Raw genomic sequence first — 23,581 nt, forward strand, 5'->3', positions numbered from 1 at the left:
TTTTCAGCTTTACCATTTATGCTACGAATTCATTTTCTCTTGTAGGAATCCCTATCACCCGAAAATTAGCCCTTAGCATGACTGAACATGTAAATAAAGCTACCTTCAAAGAGCAAAGAGAGTTGCAAGGTTTCCATGTTAAACAGCACTTAATGATAATGATGTTCGTTTATGGCGGATTGTGCTCATTAATTATTTTCTATATTTGGTCTTTACAGGTGTTTTTTTTTTTAAGAGCACATGGAACTAGAATAATTTCTAAAATAAGTGAAATAGGTCTTTTACTAAATCTGTATTGTAGAACTGTTGAAAAGGAAAGTTGATACCATTGGTATCATAAAATGGTCATATCTAAGTAGAGCAATATATGGAAATATGAAAATATTACATAATTATTGAAGATTGTGGGAGCTGAATTAGAAACATGCATTCTCAGTGGACCAGTGGAAAATGGAGTGGAATATATAATGCAAGCTCTAGGCTATAACTTGCAGACACTCCCTTAACTCTTACATGTTACGGCAATCCACAGCAATCACTGTGCCTATGAGTCTTAAAAGGCATTCAGAAAGCATAAAAACTGTGTGGGAGCTGATTGTTACAGATAATGATATATGCATGTACTGTGCCCACAAACTACTGAAGATAGAAAACCTTGTATCTCCGTTTGTGCTGTTTTTTTTTTGGTTCATTTGTGACATAAGAGTGGCAATGTTCATTTACATAGTTTAAGATTAACAGGGTCTATTTTCTTACCTGTAATGTTACTGTTTGGGGTTTTTGCATGACAAATTAAACTTGCACTAGCTTCTGCTGCTTTAATGTAATCATGCAACTAATTACTCTAGGTCATGGGTGTCCAAACTACGGCCCGCGGACCATTTGCGGCCCGTTTCCTTTTTTGGAGTGGCCCACGAGGTATTTTAGCAATAGAATGAAAGTTGGCCCGCTGTTAAGCAGGTTTTTATAATGTGAGATTCAAAGTTTGAATGCTAGGTGTCAGAAGCGGGCCACAGAGTCTAAAAGCGGCGAGATTGTTCAGTTGTAGCGCAGAAAAACGGGCCAAAGAGTCTAAAAGTGGCGAGATTGTTCAGTTGTAGCGCAGAATAACTGGCCAAAGAGTCTAAAAGCAGAGAGGGTGCGCAGAAATCGGGCCAAAGCATAGACTGTGTAGAGTCTAAAAGCGGAGAGAGTGTTCAGTTGTAGCGCAGAAAAACAGGCCAAAGAGTCTAAAAGTGGCGAGATTGTTCAGTTGTAGCGCAGAAAAACTGGCCAAAGAGTCTAAAAGCGGAGAGGGTGAGCAATTGTAGCGCAGAAAAACGGGCCAAAGAGTCTAAAAGCTGAGATCGTGCGCAGTCGTAGCGCAGAAAAACAGACCAAAGAGTCTAAAAGCTGAGATCGTGCGCAGTCGTAGCGCAGAAAAACAGACCAAAGAGTCTAAAAGCGGAGAGAGTGCGCAGTTGTAGCGCAGAAAAACGGGCCAAAGAGTCTAAAAGCAGAGAGGGTGCGCAGTTGTAGCGCAGAAAAACAGGCCAAAGAGTCTAAAAGGGGCGAGAGTGTTCAGTTGTAGCGCAGAAAAAGGGCAAAAGAGTTTAAAAGTTGTTTAATATTAAGAGACATCATGAAATGAAACATCAATTTGAAAAATCTTAGTTTACACAACACTGTCAAAGATAGATAAAATCCACCAAAATGGTGTGTAAATAAAAGTAATCAGGAAAATGTATTATTTAAAGTGGTATATTTCATTATTTGTTTTATGACAAAGTCTGTGGCCTGTGACTTCAAATATATTTCTCCTTCTGGCCTCCAACAAAAAAAGTTTGGACACCCCAGCTCTAGGTGTATAGTGGATATGTTATCTAATTACTGTCCTTTTCTACACTGTTTTATTCTGTATCCTTATTAAGTAATATTTGTGGATGTATTTCATCATTACCCAACACAGCCTATTAACGAAATGTTACACAATGCAGAACCGCTACTGTTTCTAATGGTGTAAAATTGAATTTGACAGGCAGCAATATTTATCACGGGAATATGATTGACAGTCTTGATGGATTGACGTTATGGCAACAATGTGATGTTCTAGAAGATGCATGGATGGCTTTTATAGCAGAAAATGAATGAGGAAAAAAAAGCAGCACTGGTACATCCATCATCAGACAAAGAGCTTGCATGCAGATGATGCAACACTGTGCAATAGAGCCTCAGCTGATCCAGGGATTTGAAGCTGACCCCAACCTACTTTCAGCTTACCTCAGCTCTCCCAACACCCTGCTTCTCTTTTGTTCTGTTCTGATTTCTGTACCTCCCTCTATCTCCCCCTCTTTCACCTCCTCATCCCACACCTCTCACCTCTTTTCCTCAGGAAAACAGAGAGGGAACGAGTGAAATGAACAAAATCAATATTCACAGGCTGTTACCTCACAGATGGAAAGATGTTACCAGAGCTTGCATGGTCTCCAGTGGTAGATTAAACCCACTGAGGCTCAACAGGACTAAATATAAAAGTAGGATTTGTTCACAAGAGGAGGTGTGGTAAGGTAATTATTAACAAAATATCTCTTTGGTTTTAGTCATCAGGGAAGTGGGGAAGTGTTTTGAGGTGGGGTGCAGAAATTTTTAACGGAGGAGTATTAGTAATTTAACATGTATTTAGTAATGTGTTACAAAATTATGCCTTTCCAAACTATGTTTGGAAGCTTTGTCTCAAATAAATGTGTTATAATGTGATACCTTATGGGCCCTTGACTAATGTCGTTCTGGGGCAGATAAAAAAAAAAAGCCTTAAGATGATAACAGATTTTTTTAATGGTAAAACCAGTTATCAGCAGTCACTGAAACCAGAGACTACCTTGTTACTGGTTGTAATGTACTGTACAAAGGAGTTCCTGTAACGCTAAACATGGCGTCTGCTTACAGATAAAGACAATAGCTTCAACAAAACTAACCAGTCAGCTTCCTGTTTACGATGCAAGTGGACGAGGGTCAACAGTATTGTGGACACACGTCAGTTAAATGTGGAGCTTCAAAAGTCACGCTCTTCTTGATTCCCGTGGCAATGGTAAGCAGGAAAAACACTGCACCACTCACTTCTTAATAGCAGAAATGTGCTATTTTAAATGAGAAGATGTGGCTGTCATTGTGCCAGCAGGCAAAAACTAAATAATTATACTAGTTAATCACTTCACTGTGCGCGAGTATTGGTGACACTACTTTTATTCTACATTGTTTTGTAATACATCAGCCGTAAGTGAGTGTGAATTTAGGTTAAATCACAATAGTGCGTTCAAAATGAGCATAGAGAAGCTGTTTTAAGTTGTCCGGTAAGGTAATGTTAACAACATCATAAAATATCATGTAAATGAGATGGAAGGCGACTAATCAGAGGTAAGTAGTTCTTAAGACGTTCGTAAGAATGTTCGCTAATTAACAACTGTTTCCCAAATCTTCTGCAACTAACGTACAAAGTTAACTCACTTACAGTTGAAGAGGAGCCTGACATACTTGTTATTCACTCAAAACAAGAGCTTGTTTTGATTGATTTTGCCTGCAGGTCTCTAGGCAAGTAATCTGCATAAAATCAATGGGAATAACATAAAATTTGTGTGATCAATCATAAATTTCTTAATTGACGGGGTGGAGTATGGAGGCTTGGTCTGCTAAGCAACTTTATTAGAAGTAGAAAAAGCTCCAAAACATCTACCAATGAACAGAAATTCGCTCTTAATATAGCGGTTCCACCAGCAGTGACACTTATCCACCCTCTACCCCAAACTCAGCAGAGTGAAAAGTGCTTTCCTAGCACAGCCACAAAATTTTTTAACCCACACTTATCAAGATAAAACCTCAAACAAATGTACATATAATGCTTTTAAAAAGGGCGACCAACAAACATACATACATGAGCTCCTAAACCCTCTTACATTTGTCACTGCCACAATATATAATATATGTATATTTATTTTAAAGGCTATATTATCGCCTATATAAATACAGTAAGAGTTAGTTATATAATAATAATTTATTATTTCTGCATTTTCATGCCCAAAGAACACAACACTTTTTTTTCTCCCAGAGAATTAGCTGCCCTTGGCTTTTGTGTGCTGAACTGCAGGCAAAATCCACCCAAAAGAGGTATGTTGTGAATAGCGAGTAGGTCTGGTTACTCATTGAATTGTAAACAAGTAAACTACAAAGTACATTAGTACATTTTTAATTACTTTTAGAAAAGTATTGTTAATTAAACAGCGTTCATTAGAACTAGTCAACAATGTACGTAGTGTCTTGAAGCTTTTCAGAAACTCACACCATAACAGTGATTTCAAGATTTGCTTATTTCATAACTTTCATAACATGATACAAGGAATGAATGATGAACAACAGTTCTAAATTGATGTGTTTTTCTTTTTTCTGCCATGGAGTGGCTACAAATATTATTCTGGTTTCTTCTGGATCATTCCAGCTTAGTTTAATCTCTGCTCCTTTCCCATCTCCCACACTCCCTTCAGCTGCTATCATCTGCAGGCATGGACCAGTCCCCATCCATCGGCTTTGTCCTGCTTGACTTATCCAAACACGGTGGTGGAAAACTCTTCTTCTTGCCATCCCTGGTGACAGCTGGGCAAACATTGACCCATCTTTCCGCCCTTTTCCCTGTGACCCGGCTGCCGTCCACACTGGGCCCGATGTGTCTGCGGTTGGGCTGCTGGGATCCCAGACGCGTAAGACTTACTGCAAACAGGAGGGTCAAACACAGATCCTACAGAGGGGTCAAGGATATGGTTGGTGAAAATGTATGGCTATGTAAAAGAGTGGAAACTGAGCAAGCAGCACAGAGAAAAAGGAGGAACGAAAGAATGGGAACAAAAGTGTGCATAGAAAATGAGAGTGTGAAATGGAAGCAGGTGAAACTGATAAAAGAGAAATTGAAAGTGAAGAAAATGAAGATGGTTTATAGAGATGGACTCTCTGTCTGTTGCAATTTTAATTTAAATGCTGGATTGATCTTACAATACAAATTATATTACTTCCTGAGCAAATATGTGTAGAAGAAAACCGAATACGAAGATATTGGCATTGGATTTTAACGTGCAATAAGTCCTACACGTTATTAGTCAACAATTAGATCAGGTGAGATCCTGCTTGGTTGAAATGAAAACTTGCAGCAGCATTGTCCCTCTGTAAATAAGATTGCTTGGATGGTTTATTAAATGAAATGTTGAACCCCAGTGCCAATAACTTTCTTATTAACTTTTCATCTGCACACATTTGCTGCGGCACTAATGTAATTTGTAATGTACGGCTAGGTTTCCACTATAGTGTTAGTGCTTTTTGATTCTGACCTACATCTTGTATAGTATTGTTACTCAATTTGGCTTCTTTTGGCTTGGGAAACATTGCTCTAAGAGAACTTTCAAAATATCAGAATTGCTTTAGAACTACATAACATTTTATTACTATGAACAGTTTGTATAAAGACATAGTGATGTGCACAATACATGAGCCATCAAGACTCAAACACTATGCAGTCTTTTACCTATAGAAACTCATAGGAGTGGAACTTAAAAAAAATGGCTGTTGACTTCAGAATAGGTGGCCACCAGTGAGCGGCTCTGGTGATAAGAGTACCAAGAATTTCGTTTTTTTACATTGCAAAGAACCTTACCTGGTGCCTCAATTCCAGCTCCTTGGCCAGAGATGCACAACACTGGCTCTACTACCTCCTGCAGAGAATGAGAAATGCAAAATTTCCAACTTATTGTGCTATACAGAGACTGTAGAGAGCATCTTTAGCAGCTTCATCTTTGGTTGGTTTTGGATAGTAGATAGTAAGGAAAGGTGAGAACAGTTGTTTTTACTGTTATACTAAATCTCATTTTGTCCAGTGATGATCAGGAATATCTTTCAGGGTATTGTTCAGGGCTCTCAAGTTTTGAAGTTTGGGGGGGGGTGGTTGTGGGTGCGCAGTTCTTCTTCAGTTGTACCAAAGGGGAAGGGGGGGGGGGGGTTCTTCACGCCTTACACTCTGGCTGAAACTCCACCCTCTTTGACTAGGTCTGCCTAACAACAGAGCGATCTATATTCTGATTGGCTCAACGAAAGTACATTCTTATATACAGCCGATGGATTGGCAAGCGTGAGAAATACCATGTGTGGCGTGTGAACTTGCTGAGATTGCGTGAGACTTGAGAACAGTTTTCAGTTTTTAATTAAGTGTATTTGTCGAAAACATACCATTTCTCAATGAAGCATCTTTGTCAGTTTTTTTTATATCTCATTTGCCATTCATTTTTGCTTTGTGGACAATCGTCTCCTTGAAGGTTGTGAGGGAGCTTGTGTCTTCCCCACTTAATACCCACTCAATCTGAATCTCTGTAATTGTTTAGTTTGAGGTAAAATTCACACGTAGATGCTGGTATGTTGCATCTATAGATGGTTGTGATGTGTTTTTTAAAAGGAAAACTATATGACTTGATAGCATACTTTGTTGATGAAAAAAAAAACTCTTGATTTGTATAGCAGGAAAGAGCAACAGAGTTACAGAGTAGTTGCTTAGGTATTACTAGGTTTCTAGGGTATACATAGACACTTACTATGGTATTTCATATGGTCCTTAGTGTTCTGTAATGCGGTTGTTATGGCACTGGCTGTGATTGCTTGGGTATTGCAAGGTGGTTTCTGTAGCAATGTGCAATCACTAATTGCTGGCACTAAATCCCTCCCTCCCTCCTTGTCTCTCTTTTTCTTTCTCTTAGATATGTAGTGTAGTCATGCCCTCTCGCTGCATTTGTAGTGTTGGAGAGAATAACAAATTTTCTTGTAAATCTTACAAACAGTAACATTTACAAACAGTATCTCTAATACACACACCCAACACTGATACATCCCCTGTAGGCTGCTCCAGACTAGAATGATGCCACACCAGGCAGTAGACCGGGAGAAACATACATCCTTATTTAAAATGGAAAAAAAAAGTTACAGGGTACAAAATATGTTACAGCACACATATTGTTAGTTAAAAGACAATAAATTGTTTGTAGAAGAACATGCATCAGTGACATCAGTGTGTTGTCATTTCTGCAAGTTTCCTTTTCATGTATTGTGACAAATTCTTTCTCCCAGTTGAAAGCAATCTTCTTTTCACATTCAAATGTATTATGCAGAAAAAAAGAGTGAAACAGATTGCCCTTGAATTACTTTTATTTCCGTTTATAAATAAGTCCTAATCTAATTAGAGTAGATACAGGAATCCCAAGTGTAATTGCAGGAGAGTCGGCACAAAGCTGGTTCCTGTAATGGTTTAGTTAATCTGGATCAAGACCACATCTTTAGTTTGGACCATAATTTGGTCAGAACAATGGTTTCCAGCACCTTTAATGTCTACTCTTTTAGTTTGGACTGAAATAAGCTGTCTGAACGTCTTTTTGTCTGTATTGTTCACCTCTATTTTTCACTATGCATGAAAATCTGCAGTCGTATGACATTGTAAACCAATCATGCGACCCTAATCGCAGCACCGGAAGCAGATAATGCCAGAGTCTTAAAGTGAACCCAAGATCATCACTGCTCTGATTTGACCTGATCTGGAACACTCCCAGGCTTAAATACAGCTTTGACACTTAATCAAATGAATCAAACTTGGGTCATAAGAGCATTAAATCATAAAGAGAGCAGAAAACACCCAAATTGTCCTTCAATATGCCTTTAAGACACTACTGGTGTCGTCTTTCCCATTTTCTAAGAAAAAAAAAAGAAATGCAAAAATCACCACTGAAACATGCTCTTTTTTTTTCTTTAATACCGTGCATAATCAACATTAACCATTTAAGCTCATACATCAGTTTCTGGAAAGAATACAAACAATTTGACCTTGAAACCTGTCGCAACTTACGCCCTCCGCGTCTTATTCATAGTGCTGCCCGCCTACATCAATAAAGAGACACAGATCCTTTCTCAACCTCTGCCTTGTTACACAAAAAGTGTTGTTATTAACAATGAGAAGAAACACTCAGCTGAGGGTCATATAGCATTAAACACATTCTTGGAGCTTTCAACACTGTATTCCTTTACAGTACTGCTAAGGTCTTCTTGCCTCTGAAGTAATGGGCTTTTCTGTGTAGCGTGACCCTTTCATGCTTGCATACTTCACACGTGCCTACACACACTCCAGTGATTGCGGTCTTCACTCCCACAGAGCACTTTTGAAAGTGTAGTACACATTTGAATGCATTATAGCTGTAGTTTCACTCAGATTCCTCTCAACCTTCCAAGTCTGCTGATTACATGGATTGACGTGGCTGTGATTTTTTCTTCAAAGAGAGAAAGACAGAGGAAAAGAAAAGAAAGCACAGACATATATGCCAGTCACGCACACCTTTGTTACCTGAGACATAATAACTATAGCAACTGATATGGCTACTATATGATCTTTTCCTGTTTTCTGCTCAAAAATGTATTTTGTAATCAAAGTTGTGACATGAATTTTGACAAATTTACGATCTTAATATCTACAGAAATCACTATTCTTTATCATACAAAACTAAAGATATCAACACCCTGCTGAAAATCCAGTGCTCTTCTTTTTTAAGAGTCAACTACACCTCTGAAAAAAAATAAGAGACCATTTAAAAATATTGAGTTTCTTTGATTTTACCAAATTGTAAACCTCTGGAATATAATCAAGAGAAAGTTGGATGATCACAAGCCATCAAACCAAGCTGAACTGCTTATATTTTGCACCAGGAGTGGAATAAAGTTATCCAAAAGCAGTGTGTAAGACTGGTGGAGGAGAAAATGCCAAGATGCATGAAAACTGTGATTAAACACCAGGGTTATTATTCTACCAAATATTGATTTTTTAACTATTAAAACTTTATAAATATAAACTTTTTTTCTTTGCATTATTTAAGGTCTGAAAGCTCTGCATCTTTTTTGTTATTTCAGCCATTTCTCATTTTCTGCAAATAAATGCTCTAAATGACAAATGTTTTATTTGGAATTAGGAAGAAACGTTGTCCGTAGTTTATAGAATAAAACTACAATGTTCATTTTACTCAAACGTATAACTATAAATAGCAGAATCAGAGAAACTGATTCAGAAACTGAAGTGGTATCTTATTTTTTTCCAGAGCTGTATATCCCAAAAAAACACCAGTAAAACAAGTGTGCACAAAAAAGCAGATGCTTATAATAATCAGGCTATAATTTGCAAAAGTCAGATTGCAGGTTGTCAAAAATCTTTTAATTTATTTAGTTCTGTTAAAGACACATTAGCTTAGCTTGAGCATGATTTAAATGTATGCAAACTGGTATACTATAGGACAGAAATTACAACCTGCAAGCTGTTTTTACCTTTTTAGGTAAAACACTTTCTGTTGCTTCTGCTTTGTGTGTGTGTGTGTGTGTGTGTGTGTGTGTGTGTGTGTGAGAGAGAGAGAGAGAGGGAGGAAGCGAGCGAGCGAGCAAGATACAGATTGAAGCCAGGCAGCCAGTGCCCTGGGGTTTAATTAATGCAGCACACTGTGCACCCATATGGCCTTATGTGATTACATGTAAAAGTGACTAATATGTGTAAGAAGTAAAAAACCAAGCTGCTATTTTTTTGTTTTCTTTTTCTCCCAGCTCCAGTTTCACCTCATATTTACATTTCTTCATCCTTTTCTGGTCCCATTTAGTGACTTAATTAAATAATTTATTAATTAATGGGTTTGTTTTTCACTTGTTCATTGCTCTTTGTGCTGGAAGCAACTCATAAACTACAGTGGGAGAACTACCCATATGAAGAGGAGGTACGCTGGGCGAGTTTAATGAGGGAGTCTATATAATGCTGGTGGTCATTTGATGTGAACGTAAGCTATTTATAGAGTGAATTATAAGGTTTCCACAGAGTTGGAAAACATGTTTGATGCATAAAAAAGGCAACTGTATTTAATTACAGTTTCAGATAAAAAGGCAGAGTAACTGGATTACATTATAAAAACAGGATAATTACTTGCAAAATTGAATTACATTAAAATCACTCTACCTACAGTGATAGTGTCAGGTCTGGTGCTGTACGTGCTTCTGTTCCTCCCACACAGCTCTAAAGGAGGTTTTCAGTTAGACAACTACACTACCCAGAACGCACCACCCGCTGACATTACACACATTCCTCCAGGAAGCCCTAAATATTGATTATCTGCTGTATAAAAGGACACTCCACGCACGCACCTGTGCCAAGTATTGTTTGGTTCATTCACTTTACAAAGCGTTATTATCTCTGTGATTGTTTTTCTCGTGTATGACCTTGCTTTTTGTTTGTTCGACACCGATTTTTGCCTTTGCCCCCGATTGTGGATATTCTTTGTTTGACCTGGACTGTATAACCCGTTTTGGATTATCTCTACTACTGGATCTATCGAGTATGAACTCTGGACTGTCTCCCTGTTTATAGTATGGTGTATTCTACATGGTTCCTGTTTGCTGGTATTACACTGCTTCTGTTTTTGACTACCCCTGTGCCATTCAAACTTTTAATAAAACCCAAAAACTGTATCTGCGAGCGTCCATATTCCAAGTAATTGTTTTTTATATATATATTTAAAAAAGAGGATTTGCCTCATTGGATATTCCCCTTTATGTTGGGTTTATAAATGGAATTGTAAAAAAATATATATATATTTTGAAAAATAAATAAGTGGAGTTTTATATTGTAAATTTGGGAGTTTGATCCACGCCGTTACTCCTCCCACTCTCTAACCAATATAAACCGTCACTTCTTCTCTACCTGTGTGACGAACAACCTCGCATCCACCTCCTCCCCACCTTCCTCCTTAATTTATTTTCTCCCCTTCTCTTCCCATATCTCTTTGTGTGGTGGGGATTCAGCTTCACACTTTTCCAGCGATGCTGCCCCGAACTCCTGCCCAATCATCTGAGTTTGCCCCCCCTTCACTTTTCCTTCTCTTTCAGTCAAGGGCTTGGGGAAATACTAGCAAAATATAAAGTATAATGTGAAATAAAGTGATAATTGCATAGATTTTCATCGCCTTTAAAATGGTCCATGCAGTTAAAACTTGTATTATCACATTTAGCAAAACAGGCTGAGTGAATTTGTCTGAATTTGTCTCAAGTTTTGGGACCTTCCAGACAAGTTGTAGTTGTATCTCAGTTTCTGCTTCATCACCAGCCTGTGTTGGACACCTGTGCTGTCTAGGACTGACATTCTACCAAAGCTTACTTATATTATATTGTTATTATTAGCCAATAAATCTGAAGGCAATAATTTCAGTGCATATCTTTGAGTCATGGTGCCCTGAACATTTCCACAGTCCACAGCAGCATCTCCAAGCAAATCCAAACAAATGCCTCTGAAACCGACGGGTGGCGTTTCACCTTGCAGTAATACACTGGCTGAAATATACTATCAAATCATGCCAACCCTCAAGGCAAAGAGTACTTGGCTTCCACTTCACTGAAGATTTCACTTACTGTAGACATAAATGAAGGCCAATGACAAGCCCCTAAAACAAGCTACAGCAGCAAAGAGCTGTATTACAGGTGTGGAAGAGTGCAGGCAGGGATAATATTCTGTAAATAGGGATGTCTATACAAAATATAGCAGTTTTATACAAGATCAGGTCAAGACTACCTTGTGGAATGTCTGGTATCCTTTAGTAATAAACAGTTTTCAGGAAAGAAATCTGTGTAGATTAACATCCAGCATTTGTTTGACTTTAAAAGAAAATATTTTTGTAAGAATTACAGTTTTGTTAACTAAACTTAACTTGAAGCTGAATTAGAAGGAAAACATGGCGACACCTCTGTTCCTTACTAGTGTTGCATAATTCGCTTTATAATCCAGTGTGCCTTATGTATGAAAATAGACCAGAAAAAATATGTTTATTGCTAGTGCGCCTTATAATCCTGCATATTTTGCAGTGATAAACTGTATTTGACAGTAAATTTTTTGTGTAACAGTTTTTTTTTTTTTTCATTATAAAAATACTTTTTTTTTTAACGAAAAAAATATATTTTTTTTGTTGGCAGATTTTTTTTTTTTTATAAAACATCTATGATTTATTGGGGATATTCTTTATATTAGGGATATTCTTTAAAATTTACTTGGAGAAGTTTGTAAAATTATTTTTTAACAGTGTAGTTTTTTTACAGTGATGTCATGTGAGCAGTCTCCAGTGTAAAGAACTCCATCTGTTGCCGCTCTTTTGGGCTATTATTGAGATTGAGTGCAATCAGATTCTTAGAGCAATGTTCCAAAACTAAGTGTAAAGCTTTCCAATAAATAAAGTAGAGGCTTTTACAACAGCAAGTGGGACAAATCTCCTAATTATTCCCCTTTGATTTCAGAAGAAGTGTCTCCAAACTTCTGGATATATGAAGCATCTACATTACAATAGCACTGACCAGAGCCTGTGAGAGTAATTATAAGACTTAATGAATGGCTTTTTCTGAATGTTTCATTAGTGGCTTAAAATGATCACTTGCTGCCGTTTGGACTGATAATTTTTCTCTTTACAGAAGCAGAAGAAGCTGAGACCACCTCCCTGTTCCTTCTCTACTTAACATGCCTTCTGTCTCCCTACGGCAGCATGATAGAATTGCGACAGTAATCAAAGCTGACAGAATCCATAAAGTCTCACTCTGCGCAGACTTCATATAGTGCAGTAGATCACAGAAGCTTTTAGTTAGAGAGATATGAAATTCCGCACAGTGGAAGGGAAAAAAGCCCAGATGCTTTTGTTCATTCTTCTCAGTCTGCCAGCCTGGGAGAAATCATGGCCACTTTGACCTATAAGAGCGCCCACTAGAACGCAAAGGTTACAGCCCATCACACAAATATTAATAGATGTATGCACTGCAGCAGCGCTCCCTACAGGCCCCTACTCCCCTTACCCGATAAAATAAGGAGATGGTCTGATAATTTTTTAGATAAAAATATAAAAAACCTTTTTCATTGGCAAGTAACTATATATATTAACAAACCTAATAGATTGCCTTTGTGCAAAAAGCATAATGTTTTTTTCTCCATTTTCTTTCCATCTCAACTAATACATTTTCTCTCTCTCTAAATCTTTCATTCACGAGTGTAATAAGAAGAGTAACAACAAAAATTTAATAAGATTACAACACAGATTTTATATAAATATAATACACTCTTTATATTTAACACAGTCTATTAAACTGTCTCAGTAGGATAACAATTACCTGGAATAAAATCAAGAGGAAGATGGATGATCACAAGCCATCAAACCAAGCTGAACTGCTTGAATTTTTGCAACAGCAGTGGCATAAAGTTATCCAAAAGCAGCGTGTAAGACTGGTGGAGGAGAACATGCCATGATGCATGAAAACTGTGTTATTCCACTAAATATTTATTTCTGAACTTAAAACATTTTGAATATGAACTTGTTTTTTTTTTTTGCATTATTTGAGGTATGATTTTTTATTGTTATGTCAGCCATTTCTCATTCTCTGCAAATAAACGCTCTAAATGTTAATATTTTTTAATTATGTTCATTTTACTCAAACATATACTTCTATCTATAAATAGCAAAATCAGAGAAACTGATTAAAAGACTGAAGTGGTCTCTTAATTTTTTTTTCCAGAGCTGTATATGTTCTGTTGTCTGCAGAATTTCCATCACACCATTTTGAGTAAACTCTAGAAAAAAATCCAGAAGATCAGTTTACAGTTTTTTTTATTATTATTATTTGAATATTTATTTATTTATTGGTGTACCAATCTTCTAGTGGTACTTTGATCACTTTTGTAGTAGCTCAAGGAATACTGTAAGTTCTGCAGGCAGAACATACATTAGTAAAGATATTAAAGATAAATTGCCTTGTAAATGTGTTGGTGAAAGTTTCATCAGTAACAAAGGTCTAAATCCATTCAAATCCAACTTTTATAAAGCACTATTAGACACAGCTAGCTAATATTTTTATAGCTTTAAAAGTCTTTTTCCTTTGCCATATTTGTCTCTCTGTCTCTTTCCCTTCTGTTTATCTCTCTCTCTTTCTCTGTTCTTCCTCTTTGTACATGTCTCTGTCTTCCCCCTCCTCTCTGTGTTTCTGCATGTGAAGAATGCCCCCCCCCCCTCTCCCTCTCTCTCTCAGGGGTCTGTAATTTGACCTTGACACAAAGGAGTGTGATTAGACTGCAGGAAATCAATACAGAAAAATGTCACAGTCAATCAAATATGGAATGAGTTATTGGCCTGTGCTGTCATTACAGTCGGGCAATATCAAATCCGGCCCTGTGCGCTCAGATATGCATGTGTTTTTTTGAAAACATGAATGTGTAAATGTAAACACACACAGACTCACATCCTCGCTTTCTTGTGTTTCTCCTGCTCTCTCTCTCTCTCTCTCTCTCTTTCTATCTCTCTCTGTGTGCTGATGTGGATTTGGGTATGCACGGGTGCGTGTGTGTGTGTGTGTGATTGAGTGCGTTTGGGTTAGTGATTCTCTCCTCCGCACATCCTCCTCTCTCCGCTCTCTGCTTTGTCCTGCTTCACACATCACTAGCATTAGGAGCCTGAGGGAGCAGCTCTGCCCCTCCCCCCCTTCTCTCATTCTTCACTTTCCTCCCCTGCAGGCGCTCAGGGAAAGTGTGTGTGTGTGTGTGTGTGTGCGTGTTATACGTGTGCACGTGTGTGTCGGTGTATTGGGATTTGAGATTTGACCATGTAAGGGGAGATTGTGAATTAAATGAAATTGCTTGTTTATGCATGTATAATTAGCTCTTTGAAGGGACCAAATGTCCCTGATATATATAAATAAGGCAAGGTAAGACTGGGTATGGTTGGGTACAGTTCGACAAGGATTAGTAGAGTAGGGTTGGCACAGCTGTGATGGGTAAGGCTGGGTATGGTTGAGTAAGGATAGAAAGGAATAGGTAGGGCTGTATAAGGCAGTGTAGGGTTAAGGAAGGTTTGGGTTTGTAGGGCTGGGTATGGTTGTATAAGGCTAGGAAAGGATGAGTAGGGTTTGTACAACTTGGTTTGGTAGAGATAGATAAGGCTGGGTATGGTTTGGTAAGGTTAGGTAGCATTGGTAAGGCTGTGTAATGCTGGGTATGTTTGGGTAAGGGTGAGTAGCCTTTATAAGGCTGTGTTAGGTAAGGCTGGGAATGGTTTGGTAAGGTTAGGTAGGGTTGGTAAGGCTGGGTATGGCCATGTAGGACTGGTTAGGATATGTTGACTAAGGCTGGGTAGGTTTTAGAATGGTGTAGTGCGGCAACTTTTATTTATATGAATACAACAGTCAGTAGAAATGGCACATATATATTGTATATGAATATAAATGTGTTTGTGAGTATGTGTTTGTGTATAGGTGTGTGTGTGTGTGTGTGTGTGTATGTGTGTGTGTAACTGTTCATCTCTCTTCAAGTGTGACACACTCACTCACTGCCACTGTAAAGGGTCACTGGATTTATTTCAGGCAAATACATATCAGTGCATCTCTGGAGCAGCTCCAAGCAAATCCCACCATGCACACTTCTCAGCCCCCTATACATGAACGCACACATGCTCACGGACACACACTCTCACACACTCACTCACTAACACTCACACAAGAAACATGCATGTAGGCACATGACCCTAGAAGAGCGGCAGGAGCTGACAAGGTGGTTTTGATTATTTGTGCCTTTTCCTTCCCTCTCTGTCACCTGGGAAGAGTGTTACGGCTCAGAAATCTGGAAACCATAAAAGTGGGAGACGGAGTCGGGGGGAGGCGAGGGAGAGAGGGAGAAGAAAAGCGGAGAACTTCAGAGGCAGGAGGGCAGGAAAAGAGGCCTCTGACCTGCCCCAGTCTTTCTTTCTCTCTCTCTTTACTCTGCTCTCCTTCAAAACTCCCTCCTTTCAGGGGTCCCTTCCCACCATTAGGCCGAAATTATAAAGAGGTCAGCGAGGCCGAGAGAAATCCAACAGAGGTGGGCCGGCTGGGGGATTGGGTTTCAGCCATTTATATGGGCAGTCTGAGCTTCTGTGTACATATATCTTTGTGTGAGTGTGTGTATGTGTGTGTATGTGTATTTTGGACATTTTCACAATAAAAACTGTCAGAAATCAAAGAAAAATTGGGCAATAACAATATCAAGACCATTGGAGTTTTCAATAGACGTGAATAATATAAATATTACGGACTATTACAGACCCAAGATGTAGTCAGTCAGCCAAGACCTGCTCTGTTTTCCAAATGTCTGTATATACGCATGGATGCAGTGTGTTTATTCCATTTTGTTCTATAGAAGTAAAGCCAAAATTGTCTATGTTGTTGAGTTCTTAGCCATAGTCTGTGCTGTAGAGACCAGAGGTTGAGCCCAACTTGTCTACTCATTTGTAGACCTTCCCTCTTCTCCCAAAACAAGTTACATAAAATGATTAGATATAGACAGAGTCATAGATACAGGAGTTGGACAATAAAACTGATACACCTGGTTTTAGACCACAATAATTTATTGTGGTGACGGACAGTTCTGGTGGAAACAGGAGAGTTGAGGTGCACATTGAATTCTGCCGTGATTTGGGCAGCCGTGGTTTTATAGTTTTTGGATACAATCCGGTTTAGCAACCGAACATCCCTTTCAGACAGCTTCCTCTTACAGCGTCCACAGTTAATCCTGTTGGATGTGGTTGGTCCTTCTTGGTGGTATGCTGACATTACCCTGGATATCGTGGCTCTTGATACATCGCAAAGACTTGCTGTCTTTGGTCACAGATGTGCCAGCAAGACGTGCACCAACAATTTGTCCTCTTTTAAACTCTTTAAACTGGTATGTCACCCATAATGTTGTGTGTTGCAATATTTTGAGCAAAACTGTGCTCTTACCCTGCTAATTGAACCTTCACACTCTGCTCTTACTGGTGCAATGTGCAATTAATGAAGATTGACTCTGTAATAGGAATAACCTTGTAAGTCACTTTGGGTAAAGGTATCAGCTGAATGCTGTAAATTAAAACGTGAAATATGTACAAATGTGTACAAAAATATTTACCAAAAAAAAGTTCAGTGCAGTTTAACGAGTCAGTAGCCAAGTGTATTTCTTTCAGCTGGATACCCAGTTAGTAGAGTAAGTGCATTGTTTCAACAGTAAAATGTATTTTATCACAAAACAATTTCCATTTTCAACAAATTACAGAATACCAGAGCTCAGCGTTTTGTTGTTTACTCTGTTTGCTGCTGAGACAAAGCTACTAAGCTACTATGATCCAGTTTAAACAATAAGCTCCTATAAAAGGGTCAAGACACATCAGTTAAAGGACAAAAAATAAAGAATAAATAAAACAAGGAAAAATTTAGTTTTTAGCTGTATTTTTATTCAGTGTTCATACAGGCAAACTTTAGGCTTGTCTTAATGTGTGCATATGTTAAAATTATATTCATAAAAAAACAAAAGGTTTTCATGGAGTGTTTTTTAAATTTTTGATTAGATGAAAACTAGAAACTACATTAAATAAGATTATAAACTAGGAATAAGACATTTCTGGACATCTTTAAGGTAATAAATTCTCACACATACAGTATTCACAGTGTATTGTGTTTTTATGCATTTGTTTTAGCTATATTTATTCTGTTACCATTGTGTTAAACATATCAGAATGTTTTGCTCAGATAAACAATAGCTTCACACCTACTCAGATGCTTTATTTTTCTCAGAAGACCTTTTTGTACAGTGTATTGCACATAAATGGAACATATGTTTCTCCACATTCAGACACAAAAGTATTACACAGCGTACACAAGGTATACGTGGGTGTGTAGGTACGGTATGCATGTGTGTATGTGTGTTTATGTAAGTGTTTGTGTGTGTGTGTAGGCCAGGGCAAACAGCTCCCTGTTTGCACTGATTTACAGCGGACAATATTTCCTACTGATAATGAAGAAAGCAGCAGCAGGATTTGGTGCAGCACGATGTTTAGTATCTTTCTGAAAGGAAAGAAGGAGGAGAAACACAGAGGCTTCCACAAATCTAATTAAAACAAGCTGTAATTAACTGTTAACACAAAAAAAGAGCAGAAAAAACACACAAGACAATGTTCTCGCAGTGAATGAAGTGAACAATGAAGCAGCTCTTGCTGTTGCTGGTTACCTGAATGGGAAATAATAGACAAATGAAGAATGTGGCAGCTGCTGGAGGAAGATTAACTGATCGAAACTTATCACAGATTGCACCATCTCCTCGGAGAGAACCCAGAATTCTCCTCGTTCCGCCTCTCTCCTCAGCGAGCTCCTGACCTATTCCTTTTCACCGCGCTCCTGCTGCGCGTCTGCGATGATTTGTTTGATTGCGACTGTATTCAAATGCATTTCCTAGCGTGATGCTGCTGGTAAACAGTAGAGTTAATCCTTTTATTGAGAGAGAGCATGGCATTGTGAGAAAAAAAGGAGAGAAAGAGAGAGAGAGAGAGAGAGAGAGAGAGAAGGGGGTGAATACGGCATAAAGAAAAATGCAAGTAAGCAGCTCACGGAAGCAACACAGTATTTCCAGAGATTACATCTCTTACAGCACAGCTTCCCATTAACCTGATCCACTGAGACCAGTCCAACCTGGCAATCATCCTTATTTTGCTATCAGTCTGGAGCCAGCTCATGTGCTGTCACACGCTGTCAATCAAATGTTGAGAAAACAGAAGCAAAAGTCATTAGAGATACACTGAAATAAAAAAAATGTCCAAACCAAATCTTGACAAAATTAAATAATCGGCTGAAGGACGAATTCCGAATGCAGAACACAATTTTTGGGCAAGTTTTCAATGATTTTGACACTTTTTCACAACTGAATAGATGCTTTTAAACGAAAAGAAAAAAACAGATAGAAAACTACAATTTCACATTTCCTTTTTTTTATTATCTAAGCAGACAAAACAGCAAAGTTCAATATGTTTACCTCAGCAGTGCTTTTTTCTGTCATAAATTTTCACCTGTTATTGCATTTTAATCAGAAATGTACCTCAGCAGTGCTACTCCCTTTTTGTTGAATTCACGTCTTTAGTGTTGATTAATTGCCTTTACTGTTAAAATGTGTTGTATTTTTTCCTGATTAATTGCCTTTAATGTTAATTCATTGCGTTTACTGTTAAATTTACTGCCTTTGGTGTTGATTCATTCCCTAAACTGTTAAATTTGCTGCACTGTTGTTGATTAATTGCCTTCAGTGGTAATTAATTGCATTTACTGTTAAAGTTACAGCCTTTAACATTGATTGTTGATTCATTGCTTTTAGTGTTGATTCATTACTTTTAGTGTTGATTCATTGCTTTTAGTGTTGATTCATTACTTTTAGTGTTGATTCATTGCTTTTAGTGTTGATTCATTACTTTTAGTGTTGATTCATTACTTTTAGTGTTGATTCATTGCTTTTAGTGTTGATTCATTACTTTTAGTGTTGATTCATTGCTTTTAGTGTTGATTCATTACTTTTAGTGTTGATTCATTGCTTTTAGTGTTGATTCATTACTTTTAGTGTTGATTCATTACTTTTAGTGTTGATTCATTGCTTTTAGTGTTGATTCATTACTTTTAGTGTTGATTCATTGCTTTTAGTGTTGATTCATTACTTTTAGTGTTGATTTATTGCCTATACTGTTAGATTTGCTGCATTGTTTTGTTGAGTGTTGATTTTTGCATTTACTGTAAAATTGACTGTCTTTATTCATTGCCTTTACTGTTACATTTTCTGTATTATTTTTTTGATTAATTGCATGTACTGTCTTTAGTGTTGATCCATTACCTTTGGTGTTGATTCATTGCGATTCATTGCCTTAGGTTTTGACGTATTGCCTTTAGTGTTAATTTTGCTGTATTCATTGTTGATTTATTTCCTTAACTGTTGAATTTATTGTCTTTTTTTTGCCTTTATATTTTGAGTCAGTGTCTAAATTGTTGATTAAATTACCTGTACTGTTGACCTGTACATTGCCTTCATTGTTACTTTTGTTTTGTATTTGTTTGCTGCTTTGTTGTAATGATTTAATATACTGTTGGATACAATGCATTTATTATTGACTCATTGCGTTTATCGGGGAACGGATTTCTTTTATTGTTGGATTTACTGAATGTGTGACCTCAGAAAGAAGGAGGAATAATCATGTTTTAAAGCTTGATTACATCACAACATTTACATAATTTCTTGAAATCATCAGAAATTATGAGGATATTAGACCTTTTAGACATTAATGGTGGAATTCTTGCTTAGACAGCTATAAACCACAAAAAAAAAATCACAATACGTGTATGGAAATGTAATCCAGCATTATTTCCCTTCTGTTGTTTCCATGAAAATCTGTGTTCAGTACAGACAAAGGGCATTGAGCTTTTCTGGAATTGGATTCTGATTAAGTGTGAAGTGTGTGAAGTGTGTCTGTGAGCAGACAGATCACATTAAAGCCTAGAAGAAATTCTCTTTATTCTGTGAGTCTGACATTTCAACACTGCTCTCATCTCCAGAGACTGAGATTCAGACTAAAGGAGGAATACAGCTACTAATAGACACTCACTGCTCAGTTTTGAGTGATGGACCATTTTCAGCACAGCAGTGACACTTATATGGTGGCATCTAGTCTTAGGAGCAGTTTAAGGGATCTTCCTCATTCAGGGTGATGGACATTACTCAAGTTAGTGGTTATTATAAGTGTTGATCTTTCTGTAAGGGGAAAAAGTCTCCATTAATCTGGTCAGGATCACGATGGGACCAGAGCGAACTTGGGATAATTAAGGGTAAGTCAGGAAACCTCCCTCGGACAGAGCACCGCTTATAGGGGTCGGACAACGAAACTGAAACACCTGTCATTTGAGTTCATTAATTTAATTAATTACACATTGCACCAGTAAGAGCAGAGTGTTGCAATGCACACATTATGGGTGACATACCAGAGTTCAAAAGAGGACAAATTGTTGGTGCACGTCTTGCTGGAGCATCTGTGACCAAGAGAGCAAGTCTTTGTGATGTATCAAGAGCCACGGTATCCAGGGTAATGTCAGCATACCATGTAGGGTATGTATGGTTTGATTCTCCTGGAGTGGTACAAGTGAATACTGCCTTGTTATAATAAATAAAACTGATTTGTTTTACCCTTTTCTTGTGTCTCCCGATTTCACTGATTTTAATCGAAAAGACACTTTAAAGTGTTCCTAATTCCAACAATCCCTAGACAAAATTTGGGATTGTACCTCTGGCTGTGTCTGAAATGCAAGAAATGCTGACTTGAGGCCTTGCTGTCCATGCTTTTTCACTTAAAAAAAGTAGTGAAGTGTTGAAAGTCCCTGTATACAAAAGCAAAACAAAAAGGAGAATTTTGTATGTTTCAGACACAAACAATGGTAAAAAGTACTTACAACTACTACTTTTGGAGCTGGTGCATGGTCACTAAAGAGTGCCAAGAGACAAAGTGCCCATGTGATCATGCAGTGCTGTGCATTTCTGCAAGGGTTGCTTTGCCCGACCTGACCCATTACATACACTGTCATTATGAGCCCTAGTCCAGTTTAAAGACCCTTTTTTTAGCAAGTAGATAGTTAAAACAGTTTTTTTTTTTAACTTTTTTGAGCTGTTTTAACGAGTGAAATCTGTTTAGGATTAATTGACATTGCAACACTGAAGAAGCATAGTACACACTACACAGCACTACAAGTCAAATGCATTATATGGACAAGTGGAGCTCATGTGTGCCCCAGAGCTGCGTGATTATAACATTCTATCTTTTACAAAAAGTTTGATTAGCAGGTGATTCCCTCACTTCCTCTCTACTTGCAACTTCCTCCTTCTCTCTTCCTTTAACTCTATTTTGTGGGGGGGGCTTCAGCTTCACCCTTTTCAGCGAAGCTGCCTTGAACTCCAGCCCAATGATGAATGTACAGATATGATGAATATATATATATATATATATATATATATATATGGTGGGTCATAACTTCTTGCCCATTAAACTGTAAGTGTCCACACTCTCTATTTGTATTTAGTTGGTGAACACCAATGATTTTCTCTAAATGTATTGGAAGATGGGGAATGATAAATCATGTACTGACAACTTATTTTTAGCTGTTAATATTTCTGGGTGAATAAATCACTTGTGGCACAGGTTCACCTCCATATGCCACTTCTTTCAGTCCTGCTGAGGGAAGTCCAAAATCTCCAGCAGCTCACTGTAGAGTTTTACTGCACACAGATGTGATTTGCTGAGAAGGCCTTTGTTCTTCTCTGTGGATTCTCCAAATCAAAGCTATTTTTCCTACTTTAGCATCAGCAGAATCCACGCTGGCACTTTATTTAAAACAGCAGTTTGTGGACAAACTACTAATGTAGCACTGACTCGCTGTACATGGACGCTTTTACAATGAAAATGAAAAATGAAGTGCTGTGAAGAGCTTTAGGTGATAAATGCTCAGTGCTGGCCTACGTGACTAAATTATTCATGAGCCTCCTTTAGCCCCCCAAAACCCCCCAACACCACCCAATGCAGTGTAATCAATCCGTGTGAAAAGCCAGCTCTGGAGTGACAGCAGCGATTGCACAGGAGAAATAACACCTACGTCAGCGCTCCACCGCTGCACATGCATGAGTACATAAACACACACTCTCCATAAAACACACTCTTAAAAATAAAGAGGGTTAAAATAGATCTTTTAAATTGATGTCGTAGAAAAAACACCACTGGTGTTATAGAACCACACCTGACTGTAATCTCTAAAGAACCTTCGCTTGATTGATGGAAAGGTTCTTTACCAGCCATTACAGGCTATTCACATTAGACCTGAAACAAAGTTTATAGATAATTCTTAACAAATACATCATAGCTTTTAGCTTTTAAATTTAGTGTGAAGCTGTTTGTGCAATGAAAAGAAAAAACATGTTAATATATACATTCTTATATAAATATATAATATATAAAATCTTCATCTTTTGTAGATCAGCAAAGCAAGTTTTGTGTTACACTGCTACAGTATATACAGCTCTGTAAAACATCACTCCAGTTTCTGAATCAGTTTCTCTGATTTTGCTATTTATAGGTATAAGTTTGAATAAAATGAACATTGTTGTTTTATTCTATAAACCGACAACATTTCTCCCAAATTCCAAATAAAAATATTGTAATTAGAGCGTGGCTAAAATAACAAAAAAGATGCAGAGCTTTCAGACCTGAAATAATGCAAAGAAAACAAGTTCATGTTCATAAAGTTTTAAGAGTTTAGAACTCAATATTTGGTGGACTAACTCTGGTTTTAAATAATAGTTTTCATGCATTTTGGCATGTTCTCCTCCACCAGTCTTACACACTGCTTTTGATTAACTTTATGCCTTTACTCTTGGTGCAAAAATTCAAGCAGTTCAGTTTGGTTTGATGGCTTGTGATCATCCATCTTCCTCTTGATTATATTCCAGAGGTTTTCAATTTGATAAACTTAAAGAAACTCATCATTTTTAAGTGGTATTTTTTCCAGAGCTGTGTGTATTATTGTCTTTCTGTTTGAGTGAATGTTTTGGTGACTTACATTTAAGTCATGTTCTGTGTTCATTGGTAGTGACTTTTACTTTGACACAGTCCATTTGGGATGTAGGAGTTGAACAGATTTT

At 37.7% G+C, this 23,581-nt stretch overlaps 1 long non-coding RNA gene across 1 annotated transcript; it reads left to right on the forward strand.

Moving 5' to 3' along the window:
• The first annotated feature begins 2,053 nt into the window (after window positions 1–2,053).
• Window positions 2,054–5,910, forward strand: LOC111191962 (uncharacterized). Its single transcript, XR_002649752.2, has 3 exons — window positions 2,054–2,546; window positions 2,926–3,067; window positions 4,515–5,910. It is a non-coding gene; the product is annotated as an uncharacterized LOC111191962 (long non-coding RNA).
• The last annotated feature ends 17,671 nt before the right edge of the window (window positions 5,911–23,581 follow it).

The sequence above is a fragment of the Astyanax mexicanus genome, chromosome 23 (assembly GCF_023375975.1).
Source record: "Astyanax mexicanus isolate ESR-SI-001 chromosome 23, AstMex3_surface, whole genome shotgun sequence".
Lineage (NCBI taxonomy): Eukaryota > Metazoa > Chordata > Actinopteri > Characiformes > Acestrorhamphidae > Astyanax > Astyanax mexicanus.